This window comes from Myxine glutinosa, chromosome 1 (assembly GCF_964187855.1).
Source record: "Myxine glutinosa chromosome 1, kmMyxGlut1.1, whole genome shotgun sequence".
NCBI lineage: Eukaryota > Metazoa > Chordata > Myxini > Myxiniformes > Myxinidae > Myxine > Myxine glutinosa.
In genome coordinates this window covers 65609805-65631163 of record NC_136261.1, presented here as the reverse complement: position 1 = coordinate 65631163, position 21359 = coordinate 65609805, and the positions used below count along the sequence as shown (strand labels likewise).

Below are 21359 nucleotides of genomic sequence, written 5' to 3'. Positions count from 1 at the left end.
GGAGGATATTTGAATGACATTATCACTGTAAGACGTCCCGTTAGTTTCAATCTTTTTTGAAGAGAAACCCAATAGCTCTCTAAACGATTTTTCAATCATGAAATCAACTTTATAATTATTTTTAAGTTTAATAGTTGATTTTGAAGTGTGTTTTTGAATATCTATTACCATATTTTTTGGTTCATCACCTTGTTCTTTCATAAGGCGAGAGACTTCAGAAGATATTTGAGAAATCTCGTAAGCTCCGGGTGAAACGGTTATAGTTTTATATCCACTTCCTGGATTATAACTAAACTTGTTGTTTTTCTCTGTGATATTAAAAAGGGTATTATAAGTTTCCATCGACAATAAAGATGCCTCAAATTCTTTTGTGGGGTCAAGTTGTAGTGGGTAAGGGAATGATGCTGTGTAATCACTCGTTGTGAAATTAAAACTAAGAATTGTGCTTCTCATCTTATTTAATGTCTAATAAAATATCTTTGTATTGATATTTATTAATTATTTTCATATTCATCAACTGGTCTAAAATGGCGGATGTTTCATTAAAACAATTGTTGTTTCCAGCCTTCTTACTACCTAACAACAATAATAGTCTATTAACTAATTGTGATGGGTCATTTGGAAGAAAGCTAACACCCGAACCAAGCTTACTTAAAGCATCAATAATATGTTTCTCCTTCTCATTCTTCTTACTTTTACCAGCAACAGAAACTCCATAATCAAGTGTGTTTAGCAACTCAATATACTCTCTATCTTCCTCTCTTTCCATATCAAGTGGTTCCCTAAAATATTTTAAACCGCTGAATCCGGAGTTTGTTAGAAGAAACATTAATGTTGGAGTTAATTTAACATTTGGTTGAGCAGAACTTAAGAACACCAATTTATCATTAAATATCAATAACTTTTCTTTCACAAGATGGAACTATGCTGGTTCTTCTGTTGGAATGAGACCTGCTCTGGTTTTTGAATCCGCCAAATATTCATTGTTTTGAAGAGCTTCCACAACATAATTAGGTGGTTGATTTACCTCCTCAAGTTTCCGAAATAATCCCTCATCATATTCTAATTCTCCAAGTTCTTGCTTTGTCATTTGACTAAAATCTTTGAGCATTTGAAGTTTTTTCGGAGTAAATTCTACCGTGGGAACTGTAGGTGAAATCGTTTGTTGAGTTTTTAAAAGTGGTTAAAAAAATTTCTCTTGTTTTCTTTCAAAGGCTTCTTCACCTGTCAGTTTCTGTCTCCTTTTCTTCTTTATGTCTTCCTGTTGCTTTACAACTTTTGAAACCAACTCTTGATGTTCTTTAAACTTTCTTGCTCTTTCTTCGGTATTCATTTTCTGTATTTATTTATTGAAAAATATCATTTACTGAATTGTTAAGGTCAATGTGGAAATTTTCCTTTTCTTCATCATTATAGTAAATGTGTTGAAATAAATCCTTTTCTTTAAATATTTCATCAAATTCTTTGTTAGTATTAATACGAGTTGTTATTTCTTCTTCACTAATACTTGTATCTCTGCTTTTCATACGTTTGTGTTGAGTCTCCTCATCGATATCAAAACCGAATGATAAAATCTTAACTCCATCACCACGCAAATGTTTAATAATTTGTCTCATTCCTTCAGGATTAGTTTCTAAAATCCCAAGACCGTTAGATTTTACTTTATTTGACTCACTCTTCAATATGAATATTTTGTAGAACCAAGAGAGACCTCCTCAAATATTTGACTTTCGTTCCTCAATCGTATATGTTCCTCCATTGAAATGTAGTAATAATCTTTCCCTTCTACTTCTCCTGGTCGCTTTGCCCTGGTTGTAGTACCTATAAAACGAATCAGTGTTTTTTTCAAAAACTTACAATCTTTTCATTTTTACTATTCAAGAGTTTAGATTTATGAAAGTTTTTTCCTGAAGCAGATTTACCCACAAGATTAATAATAATTGTTGTCATTTACGTGTGTAAAATATCAGTTAGTATCTCATCTTGTTTCATAACAATATTTTTATATTTTCCAATCATGTTTCATATAATTTTCAAATTCCTTCTTACTACATAATGTAGAACAATTATCTCTCCAAAAATTATTTGTATCTATTGAATTCAACTTAAATAAAAGTATTAGCATTGTTTCTTATTGAGCACCGAGAGAGTTGAAAATATGACTGACTAAGATAAATACAATTACAAGAAGAATGTCTCCCTCTTGTATAGTAGCTATCCATTACTGTTTGGTTTCTCTCATTAACACAATCATCAAAGATGACGAGGTTCTTTTTTGATTTATCTAAATCTTGAGGTGAAGGTATATCATCCGTATTATCACTGAGAATACAAGTTATGGGTTTTGGTTTCGGTTTTGATTTCTGTGTATCACAAAATAATTGTATTATATCTTCAATATTATAATCATTTAGTTTGTTTTGAAGTTTAAATAAACTGATAACGTCTTCCTTTTTAAGACCAGCATTAAAACCTTGTGATAGTAGTTGATACTCGGGTTGAAAACTTGACTTTGTAAAAATTATGAAATTATCATAATCTAAAAAGTTGGGGGTAAGGAGCATCTTTAAAAGCAAACAGGTTTTTACATCCGCTTGAACCGACTATTAGACATCTTAATGAATTTGGAAGATATTTATGGTTGTTAAATTTTATCTTGTTTCCCCAAACGGGTAAAAAATCATTCATTTATATATTTGGAAAACAAGTCATCTAACTTTTTTTGAGCTATTTTAGAAACTCTATATTTTATCCTGAGTTCAGGTTTAATTTCAAAATAATTCATTATTTTATTCATATAGTATCTTGTATTAACATTTCCAATTAAAATTATTTTGAATAATAAATATCATTAAACCCTTATACATCTATCTATAATTCCAGTAATCTCTGTACGTCTGTACGTTTGTTTGTTTGTCTGTGACCGCTGTTTCTCGACAACCACGGGTCCGATATACTTTTAACTTGCCAGGTATATTGCTGGGGACCCGAGGATGTGCCTTTTCAAGGTTTCATATTAATCGGACAATTACTTACCGAGCTATGTCCAAAAAACGATTCAACCAATCAGAGAGCAGCGAACGATCGCGTGTGCCGAACGTGGAGGACACACTCTGCCTCGGATGGCACATTTGAGAGCGTATTCATTTATTTCACGTTTGCAAACTATGTTGGCGTTAAACTATGTTTTAAAACTAATAAAACCGAATTTGCGATTCATTCGCTTTCCTGCGCGTTTGTGCACGCGATGGCGATTTCTTTACCAAACTCCGGAAGCCGTTCGCTTTGGACCAAACCATTGCATGTAAATAGAGGGGGGGGATTGTCACCGTACTCGCAAGCCGTTCGCTTTGGACCAAACCATTTCATGTAAATAGAGGGGGGGGATATAATTTTAGATATAGATATAGTACGGGCAATGCCCTAGTTTCCTCAATACAAAGAGTCTCTTCTCTTGAAATAAATGGTGTATTATTATCACAATACTTAACATTCATCTCTCTTATTAATCTTGTAAAGTAATTCATTTTTGGTTCTAATTTAAAAGTTATATATATATATATATTTTTTATTATCATTAATTAGAAGATAATCACAGAATAAACATTGTTTATATGAATCCTCATCATTAAGCCCCACTCTATCACTAGCCGGACAATTCTCTAATTTATCATATGGAGAGTCTGGAAATTCTAAATATCCTTCTATCATATTTATATAGTAAATTTTTACTTAAACTAAACGCAAGTTTATTAGCTAATAAATACAATGTTTCAAAACACAAAAGACAAATTTCAATCAATCTCTACTTCGGTACCAGCAGAAAAATATGTCAAAGATGTTAAATTGAACAAAGATAAATATGGAAATTTTTGGGTTAAACCCATAATGGAGAATAACATGTGTCCTTTTATTAAATTTACGGGACAAGCTATGTTAATTAATAACTCTATTAAAGTAAATTTGACAAAAGTTTCTCCACTACTACTGGCAATTTACTCAAAGCTTGAAAAGATCATTGATAAAGAAGCTTTGAAAATGAATGCTAAGACCATCAACGATTCTAGAGGAAACATTTGTATATTCTTTAATAGACCCAAAGATGTGGGTGAAATTAATAATATGAATATTAGTGGTGAACTATCATTCCGTACCCTGATTATTAGAGATTATTTGAAAATAACATTTAATGTAAAAAATATTGTGGTTATTAGTTCTAATGAAAGAAAATATATAGAAATTGATGGAAGTTTAATGGTATGTAAATGAGTGATATTGACAGTCAATACTCTGAGAGTCTAGGATCTGAATATGATACTGAGAGTCTAGGATCTAAAGATAGTTATGATACTAATAGTTTGTGTTCAAATGATAGTTATGAGAGTAGTTTTATTGATGATGATAGTGAATCAATGAGTGATAGTGATAGTGAAAGTGTAGTGATTTTAGTGATGATAATTCAGTGTACACAAATGATACTGTGTTCTCATTGAACTTAGATGATAGTGATGATGATGATTTTAGTGTTGAATTTTGTGATTAAAAAGCGCTTTACTTTTAGTATACCTGTAAAAAGGTGTTTTACTTTAAGTATAGTTTCATATATAAAAAGCTTGTAAAAAGGCACTTTCTTCTATAAGTGTTTTACTTTAAGTATAGTTTCATCTATCTATAATTCCAGTAATCTCTGTGTGTATGTGTGTGTGTGTGTCTGTGTGTCTGTGTGTCTGTGACCGCTGTTTCTCGACAACCACGGGTCCGATATACTTGAAACTTGCCAGGTATATTGCTGGGGACCTGAGGATGTGCCTTTTCAAGGTTTCATATTAATCGGACAAGTAGTTACCGAGCTATGGCGATTTAGCCGTTCCGTTCGCTTTGGCTTTGCGAATGGACCAAACCATTTCATGTAAATAGAGGGGGGGGGGGGTTCTACCGTACTCGCAAGCCGTTCGCTTTGACTTTGCGAATGGACCAAACCATTTCATGTAAATAGAGGGGGGGGGGGATTGTCACCGTACTCGCAAGCCGTTCGCTTTGGCTTTGCGAATGGACCAAACCATTTCATGTAAATAGAGGGGGGGGATATAATTTTAGATATATATATAGTACGGGCATGCCCTAGTATATAAAAAGCCTGTAAAAAGGCGCTTTGTTTTAAGTATAATTTTACTATATAAATATGATCAAAGCAACGTATTGCGACGTTTGTGAACAAGAATATAAACAATACAAAAGACACCTTAAAACTAACAAACACATTTAATCTACTTCACCTACTAGCTCCTATTCAGAAGGAAACAAAACACTGTTCTGTCTGTCATAAAAAATATCCTCAAGAAAGGCTTCGAAATTCATCTTAAAACAAATCTACATTTATCAAATTTTATCACAACTAAAAACTCTGATGGCGCATTCAAAGGACATATTAAAATAAGAGTCTTTAACTTCAAACCTCCTGAACCAGAGTCTATAGTTGATGCTGTAGAAATAGTTAAACCTGCTGTTCAAACGTTGATTGAAAAAACACTAAAAGAAATGAAACCACTTAAATTTTATATGGGAGTAAAATTAGAAATGACAAAGGACGAAGGAGTTATAGATACACCATACATGAGAACTGAGCCACACTTTATATCTTCATATCAAGATTTTAAAACATCAGGAGTCTATGATGAACTTATTAAACAAGAGCAAGATGTGGATAATTCAATCGTAGGAAGTGGATTCAATATAGGAAAAATTATTTTCATCGACATTCATATTCTTAAATCAGATCCTCTAAAAGCTTCTTCTTACATTGATTTACCTAGTGTTATCAAAAATAGAAAAGCAGTTATCAATATCAAAAATAAAGACAATAAATGTTTTCTCTGGTCTATTCTAGCACACTTACATCCTCCACATTTTCATGATGAAAGAGTATCTCATTATAAAAAATATGAGAATACATTAAATATGAAAGATCTAAAGTTTCCTATGGCTTTAAATGATATTCCTAAATTTGAAAAGATGAATAATTTATCAGTTAATGTTTATGGTCTAACAGAAACAAACAACATTCAGGTTTTAAAGCTTTCTGACAATTGTAAACAAACTCATATTAATCTTCTATATTTTAATTCAGAGGAAAATTCACATTATACATACATCAAAGATATTGCTAAATTAATAAAACCACAAGTATGTAAAAGAACAAATAAAATATATATTTGTTTGCGTTGTCTTAACTTCTTCAATTCACAAGAAAGATTAGATAAACATTCAAATTATTGTGGTGATCATAAATCAACGGTAATCAATATGCCTAAAGAAGGCTCAAATATCACATTCAAAGATGAAAAGAAAACGATCAAACATCCGTTTGTAATATATGCTGATTTTGAAAGTATTCTAGAAAAAATAGATACTGCTTCTCCAGATCCAAAACAATCATACACAAACAAATATCAAAAACATACTCCTTGCGGTTTTTGTTATTATATCAAATCATCCGTTGGTGATAAATATAACAAGTTAGAGGAGTATAGAGGCTCAAATACCCCAGAGGAGTTCGTGAAACGACTAGAAAAAGACTGTACACGATTAACCAAGATAATGAGAGAAACCAATAAACCAATGTCCTTGACGAGTGAAGAGAAAAGGGAATTTAGAAAAAACAATGTTTGCCATATTTGTGAGGAAAAAATTGGTGATGGTCCAAAGGTTAGAGATCATTGTCATCTCACTGGTAAATATAGAGGTCCGGCTCATCAAAGTTGTAATATTAATTATAAACTCCCCTCTTTCATTCCTGTCTTTCTTCATAACAATGCTCATTATGATACGCATCTATTTATTAATGAACTTTCAAAGACATCTGGAAACATTTCAGCAATTCCTAACACGGATCAGAAATACATTTCATTCACAAAAACAATTCACACAGCTCCTATTACTCATATCAGATTTCTTGATACATTTAAATTCATGGCAAGTCCATTGGCTAACTTGGTTCAAAATCTAAAAGAGTTTCCATGTCTTTCAGAGTATTTTTCAGATAAAGATTTACTAACACAAAAGGGAATTTACCCCTATGACTATATGGACTCATTTGAGAGATTCAATGAAACACAACTTCCTTTAAAAGGAAATTTCTATAACAAATTAAACAACAGTCATATATCTGATAAAGATTATGTACACGCACAAAATGTTTGGGAAAAATATAACATCAAGAATCTTGGCGAGTATCACGATTTGTATCTCAAAACTGATGTGCTTTTATTGGCCGATGTATTTGATTGAAGCCTTTAGATATGTTTGTCGCACTGGATATGGATTGGATCCTGCTCACTACTACACAGCACCTGGATTGGCTTGGACCGCAATGTTGAAAATGACAAAACAAGTTTTGGATTTGATAACCGATGTTGATATGCTTTTGATGATTGAAAAGGCAAAAAGAGGTGGAATTTCACAAGTCTGCTCGAGCAGATATGCAAAAGCAAATAACAAATATCTTCCAAATTATGATTCAACGAAAGAGAGTTCTTACTTGATGTACAATGACGCAAACAACTTGTATGGCTGGGCAATGTCTCAAGCTCTTCCTTATGGAAAACTTAGATGGGTAAAGGAAAAAGACTACAAAAAGGTTTTACAAGATGTATGTATCTCTACACAAAAAGAATTGGATGATTCAAAGGTTGGTTATTATTTTGAGGTCAATTTAAAATATCCTGAAGAACTTCATATCAAACATAAAGATCTTCCATTTGCTTGTGAGAAAGAAAGTCCAAAGAAAGAATGGTTGAGTGATTATCAACGATCGTTTGATATAGGTGAATCAACAGAAAAATTACTTACTACATTATATAACAAGAAAAATTATGTTCTACACCAAAGAAATTTGCGACAATATTTATCAAAAGGTCTAAGAGTAGAGAAGATCCATCGGGTTCGAAAGTTCAATCAAAGTCATTGGCTAAAGGAGTACATTGATTTTAATACACAAAGAAGAACAGAGTCAAAAACAGATTTTGAGAAAGACTTTTCTAAATCGATGAATAATGCGGTCTTTGGTAAGACCATGGAGAATGTGAGGAAAAGACAAAATATCATACTATCAACATCTTGGGAACAAGCATCAAAATTAATTAATCGACCGAGTTTTATAAGAGCCGAGGTCTTTACTGAAAACTTTTGTGCGATCCATTTGGTTAAAGAGAGTATTGAAATGGACAAACCTATTTATATTGGAACATCAATTCTTGATTTATCAAAGTCATTAATGTATGATTACTTTTATAATAACTTGAGGAAGAAATATCAAAATGATGTTAATCTACTTTATATGAATACAGATAGTTTTATTTTGAAAATTAATACTGATGATGTTTATTCAGACATGAAAAAGGACATTAATATTGTTACGGAAATGGAGTACGGCTCTTCCCCTTAGCAAGAGGGGGGTTAATCCCCCTTTTCTTTTCACTGGCTGTCTCCACTCCTGAAGCCGCCCTGCTCCCTCCACGAGGCAGGTGGGCAACCTCGTTCGAGACCGCGGACAAGATGTTATTTGCCGAGCGGATAAGCAGCCCGCGGCTCGAACCATTAACAAAAACTAGACCCGATTCTAAACGTTGGCCAAATCGTGCCACAGGTGTTCAATGATGGAAACCTCAAACGAATGGATGTGAAGAAAAGAATGCAGAGTAAGGAAGAACAGGAATTTATTACTAATTATATACAAGTCAAAGAAACCAAGGAGATGGAATTAAACGAAAATAATGACAGAATGAGAAGACATCGTGCAATACTGGCTTATCTATTCAGGCTTACTTATACCACAGGGACAAGACAAACAAAACAAACTCACGTACACAAAAGGATGGATGAGGGCAGGAACGAATGGCTGGAAGGGGAGGAAGGTTCAGCTGGACGCAGGAGAACGGCCGGGCCGGGAGTGAGCAGCCGCCGACTCTCCACACTCTCGTTCGTACGGCGGCGTTGCTTCGCGGCCACGGGTCGAACTGCCGTTAAAGCTCAACTCCTTCTCAACTCAACTCAGCTGCGGTGGACTCAGCTGCGGTGGATTCAGCTGCGGTGGATTCCTTACTCATCTGCTGTGGGGGCTTCCTCGGTCATCTGCTCATGTGGGCTTCCTTGGTCATCTGCTTGTGGGGGCTTCCTCGGTCATCTGCTCGTGGGGGCTTCCTCGGTCATCTGCTCGTGGGGGCTTCCTCGGTCATCTGCTCAAGCAGTCCCTCCCAACTTCCTTTTATAAGGCGCGTGGCGATCAAGCCGCCGGGCTCTTAGAAACGCCCATCGGTGAGCTCGCCTCGGCCTGGATTGGCCGCGAGGGCTCACCGATCCCACCCCCTTTGAGGCTTTGGCAAAGCCACGCCTTGTTCCTGGCGCTTGGTTGACTCCTCCCACATTCTTCTCCGAGATGACCTCGCCGTAATGGCGGCAAATGTAGTTGGCAATGCTAATGGCAATGACGCAGTTGGAAATGGAGGTTTTGGGGGAATTTGAACAAGGGGATTTATCTTATTCGATTCGATGCAATGCAGAGTCAACTAATGGGAAACAGAGCCTTAAACTAACATAGAATAAGGAAATAACTATTTAGAAGGGTATATGATTTTCTACGTGCATGCGATGGACTAACTAAGGGGATGACCTTTGACCTTTACAATTAACGGAGGTATTTACAAGGATCATTACACTTACACAGGGTGATATTTACAACAATTACAGGATTCTCAAATCCGCAACACTGCACCCTCATCCTCCAGGCACGTCCCGGGCCTATAAAACTTTACTTAGTGTGACACGTAGGTGTAGTTCCCTCTACAATTAACCTGACCCCGAGTGCGACAGTTTTAAAACACAAATAAGTATGTCCTTCTGCTGCATTGCACCCTGCCTAACAGATTCATGCCCACAGGATAACCGAATTGCGGAATTGATTCTCAAACTACACAGGAACGGTGGGGAGCATTATTTACAAGTGACGCTGATTGTATTTACACTGCAACCCAGGACCTGCGATTTTTCTTTTTGGGGGGGGGGGGGGGGGGGAAGACAGCATGCACTGCATCGACGCACCAGCACCAATAATCACCAAAGCACTACTCACCAAAACGCACCAGAGTGCACAGTCACCATAGTTATATTTTAAAAAACAACAGCTGATGCTGGTCTTCCTCTTCGGCTCCCTCTGCTGGCCGTTGTCGTTCTTCCAGTTGTCTTTCTTGTGGCCTATTTGGTGGATATAAAACAAAAGCACAACCGTGTCCACTGTTTTTATTTATGGCCCACAGGGGCCGACTATGGTTGTTCACCTGTGGGCTTGGTGCCACCTCACCGGGTCCGCAAGCAAGATCTTGGGCCATCGTGGCCGGTTCCAGCGGAGGGGCCATGCCACAAAGCTTGTGGTCCATAAGTGGTGCTTGGCCACAGACTGTGGTCCATAAGTGGTGCGTGGATGCAGGCAGCTGGTTGCGAGGATTCGGGCACACCGATGCGGCCCCCCCCCCCCGCACGCTCCCCTCGGTGCCCAGGGAGCACGATCCTCGGGTTGGGGAAGGAAGACAGAGAAGACAGGTGAGCGAGGGGTAAGGGCGCAAGGGTACACATCAAACCAGGTAATGCAGAACGAGGTGCGTACGGAGAAGGAAGTGAGAAAGCTCGTCCCTACCGTACGCCACCCCCCCGTCACCTACTCCACCCTTGCCCTTACCCATATTTACAACAATTTACACATTACACTACAATTTACAAATCCGTCGCTACCGTCTCGTCCTCCCCATATTTCCCCTAATACCAAATTCGTCACAATCCCATTGTCTAAATTTGCCATCACCAATTCATCATCAATCCTCATAAGGAGGGAGAGATGGAACATCAGCACAATGTCACACCCACGTCATGATGCGTCTCACATTCCAAACATTTACACAAAAATAATAAAAACATGGCATGGTGTGGAGTTTTGTCACCTCAGGTGAGTGAATGTAGATGGTGCGAGGAGATTCTTAATCCTAACTATCCTCTAAATGACTTTAATACACTTTACACTACCCGGGGTCTTTCCCTGCCAATCCATTGGCCATCTTACACTCTATGCGGTTTTAAGAACCAATTCCCATTGATGAAACTGTGGTGCTTCATCAATTTGCGGTCTCACTCCCCCGATTCAACTCCCTGTGCCTTTGCACAATTTCAGTACTGGGTCGTGTGGCTCTCCCAGCAGGTCTACCCACCTGCACACCTCCACCACTGCAGTTGCCTCTGAGCTTACCTGCTCCTTACCCTAACCTATCTACCTGGGGAAGGCCCTCTCTGACACTTACCCCCCTCAGTGCCCTCTCTGGCACTGGGCTACCCGGGTCCGTCCTTTGGATCCTTGGGCCCCATCCACAACAACTCTACCGGCTCCCAGAGCCCACCTGCGGCCTCACCTGGCCGACGTCCTCACAGTGGCGGAGTGCCCATTTAACTACACACACTAACAGGCCACATGCCCAGCCAATCCACGTCACTAATGCACCCATCCAAACACCATTCTTCCACCACGCACCACAGATGCCAATATCCAACCACAATTTACCTACTCCCTCTACCTAACTCTTAAACTACCCTCCCTGGGTATTCGTGATAGGGGTCCACTTTTCCCCCATTCACACCTTCGCACCGTCCACTCCACAGTTTCCACCATACTCCCTCCACACCATCCATTCCATACTCCATGTATTCCATACTCCATGTATTCCACACACCTGTTCATTTGCACACCTGTGCAATCACACCTGGTGCCACCTGCACCCTCCTTCCTCCCAGGCTTCTTCAATCATTCAATACAATGCACAACCACAATTGTTCCTCATGCACTGCTCCATACACTTCCACGCTCAATACAACTCACAATTACCTCACTCACTCATACACTGCTCCATACACTTTCAACACAAACACACGGCACCATTCACGAGCATTGCCTCATTTGCTCAACATGCTCACCGGCAAAGACTCTCACACACACGGCATCATCTAAGCTGGCTACTTGGTTTCCTTCTAACTTGGTGCTCCCCGTCTTCCCTTTAAACTAAGCACATACCACGTCATTAACAACCATTCTAACCTCTCTATGTCCCCGACTACCTGTCCAATGTCGCTACTTACCTCTACCGTTACCTTTGGTCATCTCTAGGTCCCTATACATTATCCTAACCCTCCCGGGCTAGTTTTCACTGCCAAACCCCATAAAACTATAGCTCATGTGCCCCCATTGTGTGTGAGGGATGGCAGAGATGCCATCCCACCACATTGGGCATCTTCTACTATCAATTTGGCCCATCCAATTTCCTGCAAATCAAAATTTGCCAATCACTGCCAATCATTATACCAATCATCAATTTGCCAATCATTTCTGCCAATCCTATTCACTACTCTCAATTTCGGATCCAAAACACTATTATCATCACAGTCCGCTATATGTGAGCCTCGGTGCGTTGTTACATTATTAAAACTCGGCTTCGCAAAGCCGAGCAATGAATTCGGGTGGTTTGGTCGCCTGCAGGTTGAATCCGTCTGGCATTCGGTTCAGGGGAGGCGGTTTGGTCGGGCCGAGATTCCACGCACCATCTCGGCGCGGATCCTTGCGGTCTCCGGCCCGATGGCTCAATCTCGCCCGGTCGGAACCCCGTCCCCACCAGGGGGCGAAGGTCCCCTTGGCTCCCCTCCCCCGGAATCGCGCCGATCGCCGCTCTGACGCGGCACCGACCATTCAGTGGGGGACCCGGCCTGAATCGCACACGACGCTCCGAAGAGCGACGCGCTTACGGTCCCGGCTGGCCCTCGCTGCAAACAAAGCACACCGCACACGCTATCCATCGCCCTAAACGCTGCCCTGGTCAACGTCGATGCCCCCCCGGACATGCTCACACCACTCGTTCCGTTTGTTGCTCATACATCCCATGCACTTCGCCAATTCCACCACCGTACTCCCTGTTACACACCACACCTCTCGCGCACCCTCTTGCGCACACTCGACGTTCGCACACTTCGTTCCACACCTCTCCTCCATTACGTCCTCCGTAACAATCACCATGGGCATGCACTCTTGCATCCACCCACTCACGCGCTTCCATGGGCTCTCCCACACCCGCGCCACAACCAACCTAGGTGTGCTTTCTTGCACACTCTCGCCGTCCATCCCAAACGTGCATCCTCACACCCGCTCCTCCACCAACTCACTCTCCGGGTCACTCTCACCCTCGCACGTACACTCCGTATCGCTCTCACTCTCTGTGTCACACTCCGTACACTCCGACGTGCATTCCTGCTCGCACTCGGTTTTACCCCCACACTTTATAACACGCTCAATCTTTGACGCACACTTTTTCCTCCCACGCGTGCCATTCGCTTTAACACAGCACACAAAGGTCTTTCTGTCTTCTACCGACTCCTCTCCGGCCTTGCTCCCCCAGCTCTCTCTGTGCTCTGTCCCCCCAATATTCCTTCAGGTCGCTCAAGATCTGCCTGCAACCCTCTTATGGTTAAACTGCCAAAGTCTAGGCTCTCTGCTCACCTTCACTCTTTCATTCCCCTTTTCTCCCGCCTCTGGAACAAACTCCCCCACTCCCTTCAATCCCACTCCTCCCTCCAGGTCTTTAAAACAGCTGTTCACCACCATCTCTTATCTTCCCCCATCGAAAACCTTGATCTTTTCTACCCCTGGTAATTCACCCCAGAGTCCTTGCAGTGTTCATATGTTTTATTCCTCTCCCACCTCCCCCCAAGTCCTCCCGATGTCCCTGCTCTCAAATGTTGTGTTTGTGTCCTTCCCCCTCTTCCCCCTCTCTTTTGTGTCCTTCCCCCTCTCTCCCCATCTTGTCTGCCGCTCCCCTTGTTTTTTGTGTTTTGTGTGTCGGTTTGTCTTTTTGTGTGATTAATGTTAGCTCTTTCACGAGCCTCGATCTTGTATACAATACAAAACAAAACAAAACAAAACAAAACAAAAAAAAACAAAACAAAAAAAAGGACCTTCCACGAACGCACGGGTGCTTTCACGATCCCAAGCGCACAAAAAATCCTTTTGTGCCAAACATCTTCCTGCAAAACCTCTTCGCACCATACACAGCCCTTCTCACCTGGGGGATTCTTCTTCCTCCTCGCTCCAACACCACCTGCAAACTTTCATTGGTGTTATTAAGCACAGCATCGTGATGTGCGCAGGGACTTTGCACATTTCCCATCTCTCCCTGCCGCGAGTGCTTTTCTAAGCCCCCGGTCTCTCCAATTTCGATTCCCACTACTGCTTTTTCTTTATTCACCTCGACGACCGCTGGCTGTATTTAAATTCCCTCTACCTCAGCGGTCGCCGGCTTTTCCATACCCCGGGTCGCGATGTCTAGCCCGGTCCAGTTACCTGTGCCTTGCTCCGACTCGCTCAACCTGCGCTCCTTGAGTTGCGTTACCTCATCGTGCACCCGTGTGCCCCTCCCGCTCAACCTGCGGTCAACCTCCCTCTCGGCTTTCCTCACCTCATATGCGGCTTGCCCCCTCGCCAACCCCTCATTAATTTCTTTGGCTTGGCCAACCATGCCCCCCAGTTTGTCCCCTAACCTGCTTCCGAATCCCTCAAATTTGCTTCCGAGTCCCTCCAATTTGCTTCCGAGTCCCTCCAATTTGCTTCCTAAGTTATTGGTGTTGGCCCTTACTTCTTCCCTCATTGGCATTGCATCCATCTTTTCCACCTCCTTACTCAATCCCCCGAATTTGGTTTTCCAATCATTTCCCATTTGCTCTCCATCGGCCCTCATTTCTGCCCTTAATTTGTCCCCCTCTATTTTTTCAGTACTACGCCTTGCTTCATACTGGGCTTTGTCCCTCACCAGCTCCTCACTAATTTCTTTCATTTGGTTTCTGGTACCCCTCGCTTTGTCCCTCATTTCTCTGATCATTCTGCTTTCCATTTTCTCACTGTAAGCCCTCCTTCTGTCTTCCATTTCTTCACCCGACTTAACCATAAAGGCCCTTATTTGTTCCATAAATAGGCCCCAGTCCATCGGTGCTGCGGGCGCGGCTGCCGCAACCACGTGCGAGCCGCCATTTTGTGCGCATGAAACCCCCGCAACCACATCCTCATTGCTCTCCTCCTCTCTCTCCCCCATATACATTTCCCTGGGGTCCTGGGTCGCTTCTACCCCTTCTATCTCCCCCACCGGCACCCGATCGCCTTGATTATCCATGGCACGATTTAAATTTAGGGTGTTAAAATAAAATTTTGGCCACTCGTAATTTTGAGTGCGCTAAGCGCACTTCAGGTCCGAATATCGCTCCCGACACCAATTGTTAAGGAAACGGAGTATGGCTCTTCCCCTTAGCAAGAGGGGGGTTAATCCCCCTTTTATTCTCACTGGCCGTCTCCGCTCCTGAAGCTACCCCGCTCCACAAGGCAGGGGGACAACCCCGTTCGAGACCACGGACAAGATGTTATTTTGCCGAGCGGATTAGCAGCCTGCGGCTCGAACCATTAGCAATACTAAACCCAATCCTAAACATTGGCCAAATCGTGCCACAGGTGTTCAATGATGGAAACCTCTAAAACGAACGGATGTGAAGAAAAGAAAGCAGAGTAAGGAAGAACAGGAATTTATTACTAACTATTGTACAAAACCAAAGAAACCAAGGAGGAGGAAAGAAATGAAAATAATTTACAGAAGAGGAAGACACAGTGCAATTCTACTTATCTATACAGGCTTACTTATTCACAGGGACAACACGGACAAACAGACGACAGTCAGACTTACACGCGGATGATGACAGGAATGGCAGGAGGTGGATGGCTGGACAGATGAGGAGGTGGGACCACAGGGCTGGAAGGTTCAGCTGGACGCAGGAGAACGGCCGGGCCGGGAGTGAGCAGCCGCCGACTCTCCACACTCTCGTTCGTACGGCGGCGTTGCTTTGCGGCCGCGGGTCGAACTGCCGTTAAAGCTCAACTCCTTCTCAACTCAACCCAGCTGCGGTGGATTCAGCTGTGGTGGACTCAGCTGCGGTGGATTCAGCTGCGGTGGACTCCTCACTCATCTGCTCGTGGGGGCTTCCTCGGTCATCTGCTCGTGGGGCTTCCTCCGTCATCTGCTCCAACTAGACTCTCAGCTCCTCCTCAACTGGACTGAGGTGGGGGCTCCACATGACGGGTTATATAACCACGCCCTAGAATCTTCTTGAACCTCCCTGAAGTTTCTTTCCTCCGCCCTCTCAGGCCAAACCGCTCATGCTTGGTTGGTTGATCGGGGGCTGGCTCACTCCTCCTTCTCATGACGAGGTGGAGACACGCCTTTCTTCTCCGAGATGACCTCGCCATAATGGCGGCAAATGTAGTTGGCAATGCGAATGGCAATGACGCATTTGGAAATGGAGGTTTTGGGGGGAATTTGGACAAGGGGATCTATCTTATTCGATTCGATGCGATGCAATGCAGAGTCAACTAATGGGGAACAGAGCCTTAAACTAACATAGAATAAGGAAATAACTATTTATAAGGGTATATGATTTTCTACGTGCATGCGATGGACTAACTAAGGGGACGACCTTTGACCTTTACAATTAACGGAGGTATTTACAAGGATCATTACATTTACACAGGGTGATATTTACAACAATTACAAGATTCTCAAATCCGCAACAATATCTATGATACAAGTAATTACAGTCCAGAGAGTGAGTTGTTCTCTTCTAAAAATAAAAATGTGATTGGAAAGTTCAAGGATGAATTAGGAGGAAATGTTATGAGTGAATTTGTGGGATTGAGGTCTAAGGCTTATGCTTATAAATACATTGTGAATAACATTGAAAAGACTAAGAAGTTAAAAGGTGTAAAGAAAAATGTTATTAAAGAAACAATAAACTTTAAGGATTATTATAACTGTTTAACAACAGTTATAAGGTGTTCCTTGGCACACCTGAGCTCCTCACCACATACAAGGCTTTCATCCGCAGCTCAATGGAATACTGCTCTCCCCTCTGGGCTGGTGCTCCTGCCTCTCACCTAGCTCGTCTTCACGCTGTTGAAACCAAAGCATTCAGAATCATTGGAATCTCCCGCGATGAAGCTAACTCCAAGGGCCTCTCACTCACTCACCGCAGGCATGTTGGTGGTCTTTCCGTCTTCTACCGACTCCTCTCTGGCCTTGCCCCCCAGCTCTCTCGGGGCTCTGTCCCGCAAATATTCCTACAGGTCGCACAAGATCTGCCTGCAACCCTCTTCTGGTCAAACTGCCAAAATCAAGACTCTCTGCTCACCTTCACTCCTTCATTCCTCTTTTCTCCCGCCTCTGGAACAAACTCCCTCACTCTCTTCAATCCCACTCCACCCTCCAGGTCTTTAAAACAGCTGTTCACCACCATCTCTTATCTTCCCCCATCCAAAACCTTGATCTTTTCTACCCCTGCTAATTTCACCCCAATTCCACTTTTTTGAAATACCAACTTCTGTCCTGGAAGTCCTTGGTGTCCTTGTGTTTTATACTTCTCCCTCCCCCCCCCCCCCTTCCCACGCCTCCTCCCCTCAAGCCCTCTCCGTTCCACACATCTCCCTGCTCTCAAATGTTGTGTTAGTGTGCTTCCCCTTCTCTCCCCATCTTGTCTTCCGCTCCCTCTTTTTATATATTTTGTTTGTCTGGTTGATTTGTTTGTGAAGTAAATGTTAGCTCTTTCATGAGCCTCGATTCAGTATACAAAACAACAAAGAAAGAAGAGTTTAGAAAGATTAATGGAATAAGAAGTTATAAACATCAATTATATTCAGAAGAGGTGAATAAGAAAGCATTGGGGGCTTTTGATGATAAGAGGTTTATTTTAGAAAATGGAATTGATAGTCTCCCTTATGGTTATAAGTGTTAAAAGATATATAAGTGATAAGCTAAAAAGGGGGTTAGGGATTTTAACGGGCTACGGCCACCTTTTTTTACTATTATATAAATGATAGAACCAAGTATCAACCAGACTAAAGAGTGGAGGTGTAATCAACCTTGGTATATAAATGGAAAACATAATGAATGTGAAAAATATCAAATAAGACTTATTGAAAAGGCAACTGGTAAAAAAAGATCACAAAACAAATAAGAGAATTAATTTAAATACTGGTGAGTTGGGTGAAAAAGATGGAAATATTTTTGAGTGGACGGAAAACTTTGATGGTTGTCAGGATAATATATACTTTAATTTTAAAATAGTGTGTGGCACAGGAGGCGCTCAAACAAGAACATTGAGGGAGGTTTATCATTTTATCTCAGCTCAGTTAAAATATCTTGACAAAGAACCACACTCAAACATATACTTTGTTAATGTATTAGATGGTGATGGAAGTTGGAGGAGAATTAAATTATTTCCCACACATAAACAAATATTTGTAGGGTCATTGTTTGAGTTGTCTAATGAACAACAATGATCATTGATATTAGAGTAAAAGGTTAAAAGGTCCATAAGGCCAAGGGGGTAGCAGTAATGAGGGTGTTAAGGGGAAATGAAGAAAAGTGATGGTGAGGAAAATTTACATGTAAGTGAATGGAGATTTGGGGCTGTCCCAGGAACAACATTTATCATCTACTGGTGCCTGAGATATTGCCCAGACGAGAAAGAAAATAAATAAGTGATTAATAATGAAAATAAATAAATGATAATCGTAAAAGAATTAAATTATTAAACAATTGGCTAATATAATAGCTAAACCACGACCTTCCATCCAAATCTGTAACTTTAAAAAAACGAATTAAGTAATTCATCAGATAATTAAATGGGTAATTTATTCATCAATAAATCAAAAATATCCTTTGCAGCCAAATCATTTGGTCATTGTCATGTCCAAATATCAGCTTCCTAACTCAAAAGGTACCTGAGATATTGCAAAGATGAGAAAGAAAAGATTAATATGAACTTAATAAATCGCCAATAATTAAATAATTAATCAATTCATTGATTCATCAATAAATAAAAAAATACCGTTTTGCCAAAGTACTTGCTCATTATTGTGGCCAAATTTCAGCTTCCTATCTCAAAGGATGGCCGAGATATCGTCCGGACAAACAAACAAACAGTGAAAACGGAGTACTTCGGTGCCTGGCGATGACGTCATGGAGCGCCTGGAGATGGAATAGGAAAGGAGCGGTGTATAAAAACTTGAGAAGACTGATTGGTTGGGTGATTTACCTGAAGGCAGGTCATTAGCTGCTTGCAAGGGTGATAATGGGTGGTTTGCCATTACCTTCCCAGCAGTTAGTCAGGACAATAATTTGTAATTTGACCAGAATGTCGGTGATAACTTGCCTACTCTTCATGAAGGACATGGTGGGATCTACCCGGCTCAACGTCCATCCGAGGGACGACACACACGAAGCCTGGTGTTGGCTTTGCGGTTTGGGTGCCGGCTTGGGATCCTCGGATCCTGGGTTCGCAATGCCGGTCGATTGCTGAATTAACGCCAGAGGGATTGACTCAGCCTGTTATCCTTCCGATGTCGGCAATTTGAGTACCAGGACAACCCTCCCATCTACTTTCTCAACAATCCTCTCCAAGAAGTTCTGTCACTCAAGCTTTTGGGTCTCACTATCTGCCATGATCTTTCTTGGGAAAACCACATTTCCAAGCTGGCCTCCAAAGCCAGTCGCCGACTGGGCATCCTCCGTCGTGCGAAGTCCTTCCTCGGCACACCTGAGCTCCTCACCACATACAAGGCTTTCATCCGCAGCTCAATGGAATACTGTTCTCCCCTATGGGCTGGTGCTCCTGCCTCACACCTGGCTCAGCTTCACGCTGTTGAATCCAAAGCTTTCAAAATCATTGGAATCTCCCGCGATGAAGCTATCTCTGAGGGCCTTTCACTCACTCACCGCAGGCAGGTAGGTGGTCTTTCTGTCTTCTACCGACTCCTCTCCGGCCTTGCTCCCCCAGCTCTCTCCGTGCTCTGTCCCCCAAATATTCCTACAGGTCGCACAAGATCTGCCAGCAACCCTCTGATGGTTAAACTGCCGAAATCTCGGCTCTCTGCTCACCTTCACTCTTTCATTCCTCTTTTCTCCCGCCTGTGGAACAAACTCCCACACTCCCTTCAATCCCTCTCCTCCCTCCAGGTCTTTAAAACAGCTGTTCACCACCATCTCTTATCTTCCCCCATCCATAACCTTGATCTTTTCTACCCCCACTAATTCACCCCAGATCCACCTTGTTTGAAATTCCAACTTATTTCCTGGAAATCCTGGCAGTGTCCATATGTTTATACCTCTCCCACCCCCCCCCCCCTTCACATGCCTCCCCCCCTTCACATGCCTCCCCCCTTCACATGCCTCCCCCCCAAAGCCCTCTCCCTCCCACAGATCTCTCGATGTCTCCATGTCTCTCGGTCCCTGCTCTCAAATGTTGTGTTTGTGTCCTTCCCCCTCTCTTCCCATCTTGTCTACCGCTCCCGATGTTATTTGTTTTATGTGTCTGTTTGTCTTTCTGTGTGATTAATTTTCGCTCTTTCACGAGCCTCGATCTTGTATACAAAAAAAAAAAAAAAAAAAAAAAAAAAAAAAGTTCACTGGTAATTCCCTGTGTGTCGCAAGAGGCGACTAACAGGGTTGGTGGCAGGAAGGGCATCCGGCCAGAGAACATTGCTTCAAAAAAGGCCATCCCCTGCTCTGTGGGAAAAAATGGCCTCCAAAGGTGGTTCTAAAGGTGGTTCAAGGGACGACACACACTGATGACATCACCCTACCTGTGACACACTGGGATAACAGTTTGTAGTTGGGTCGAGATCCAAACCCAGGCTAAACAGCGAAGAGACGTGTGTGTGTACGTCTCGGCGATCTTGTCAATCCCTGGGATTGAGTACGGAATCTAATTTACCAATAAATGAAATAATTTACGAAATGAAAGGTTCATTGATTGCAAATGGAAGGTTTGAAGATCTTTAAAGGTTTAAACTCGAAAGAGTCCACAGGGTCTGAAAGGTCGAAATCTTTAATAAACTCGGTATTTTATCTCTAATAAACTGAAATGTCCAACGGCCAAATTGAAAATGGAGGAATAGTTATGGCCTAACAATATATAATGAATGGATGTACTCAAGTCAAATACGATGTGATTGAAAATTGATAGAAGTACAGTACATTACTCAGTTCAAATAGTACGTACTTAATAGATGTACACACATTGGTCACTTTGGCTTCACCGTATTTTTCGTTTTTATTTATATAGATACATAACAAACCTTATAATGTATATAGTGGATGTTACATGGTTTGAATTTCTTCACATATTCATAGAATACTTGCCCTGTGCAGTCATCTTGGTGCGAGCCAACTCTTTTGTTTGTGAACGTT

General features: G+C 41.5%; 1 protein-coding gene across 1 annotated transcript in view; it reads right to left on the bottom strand.

Moving 5' to 3' along the window:
- The window catches only part of LOC137422177 (uncharacterized), an 80972-nt gene that overhangs the window by 35061 nt on the left and 24552 nt on the right, over positions 1-21359 (bottom strand). The gene's annotated exons all lie outside the window — the stretch shown is intronic.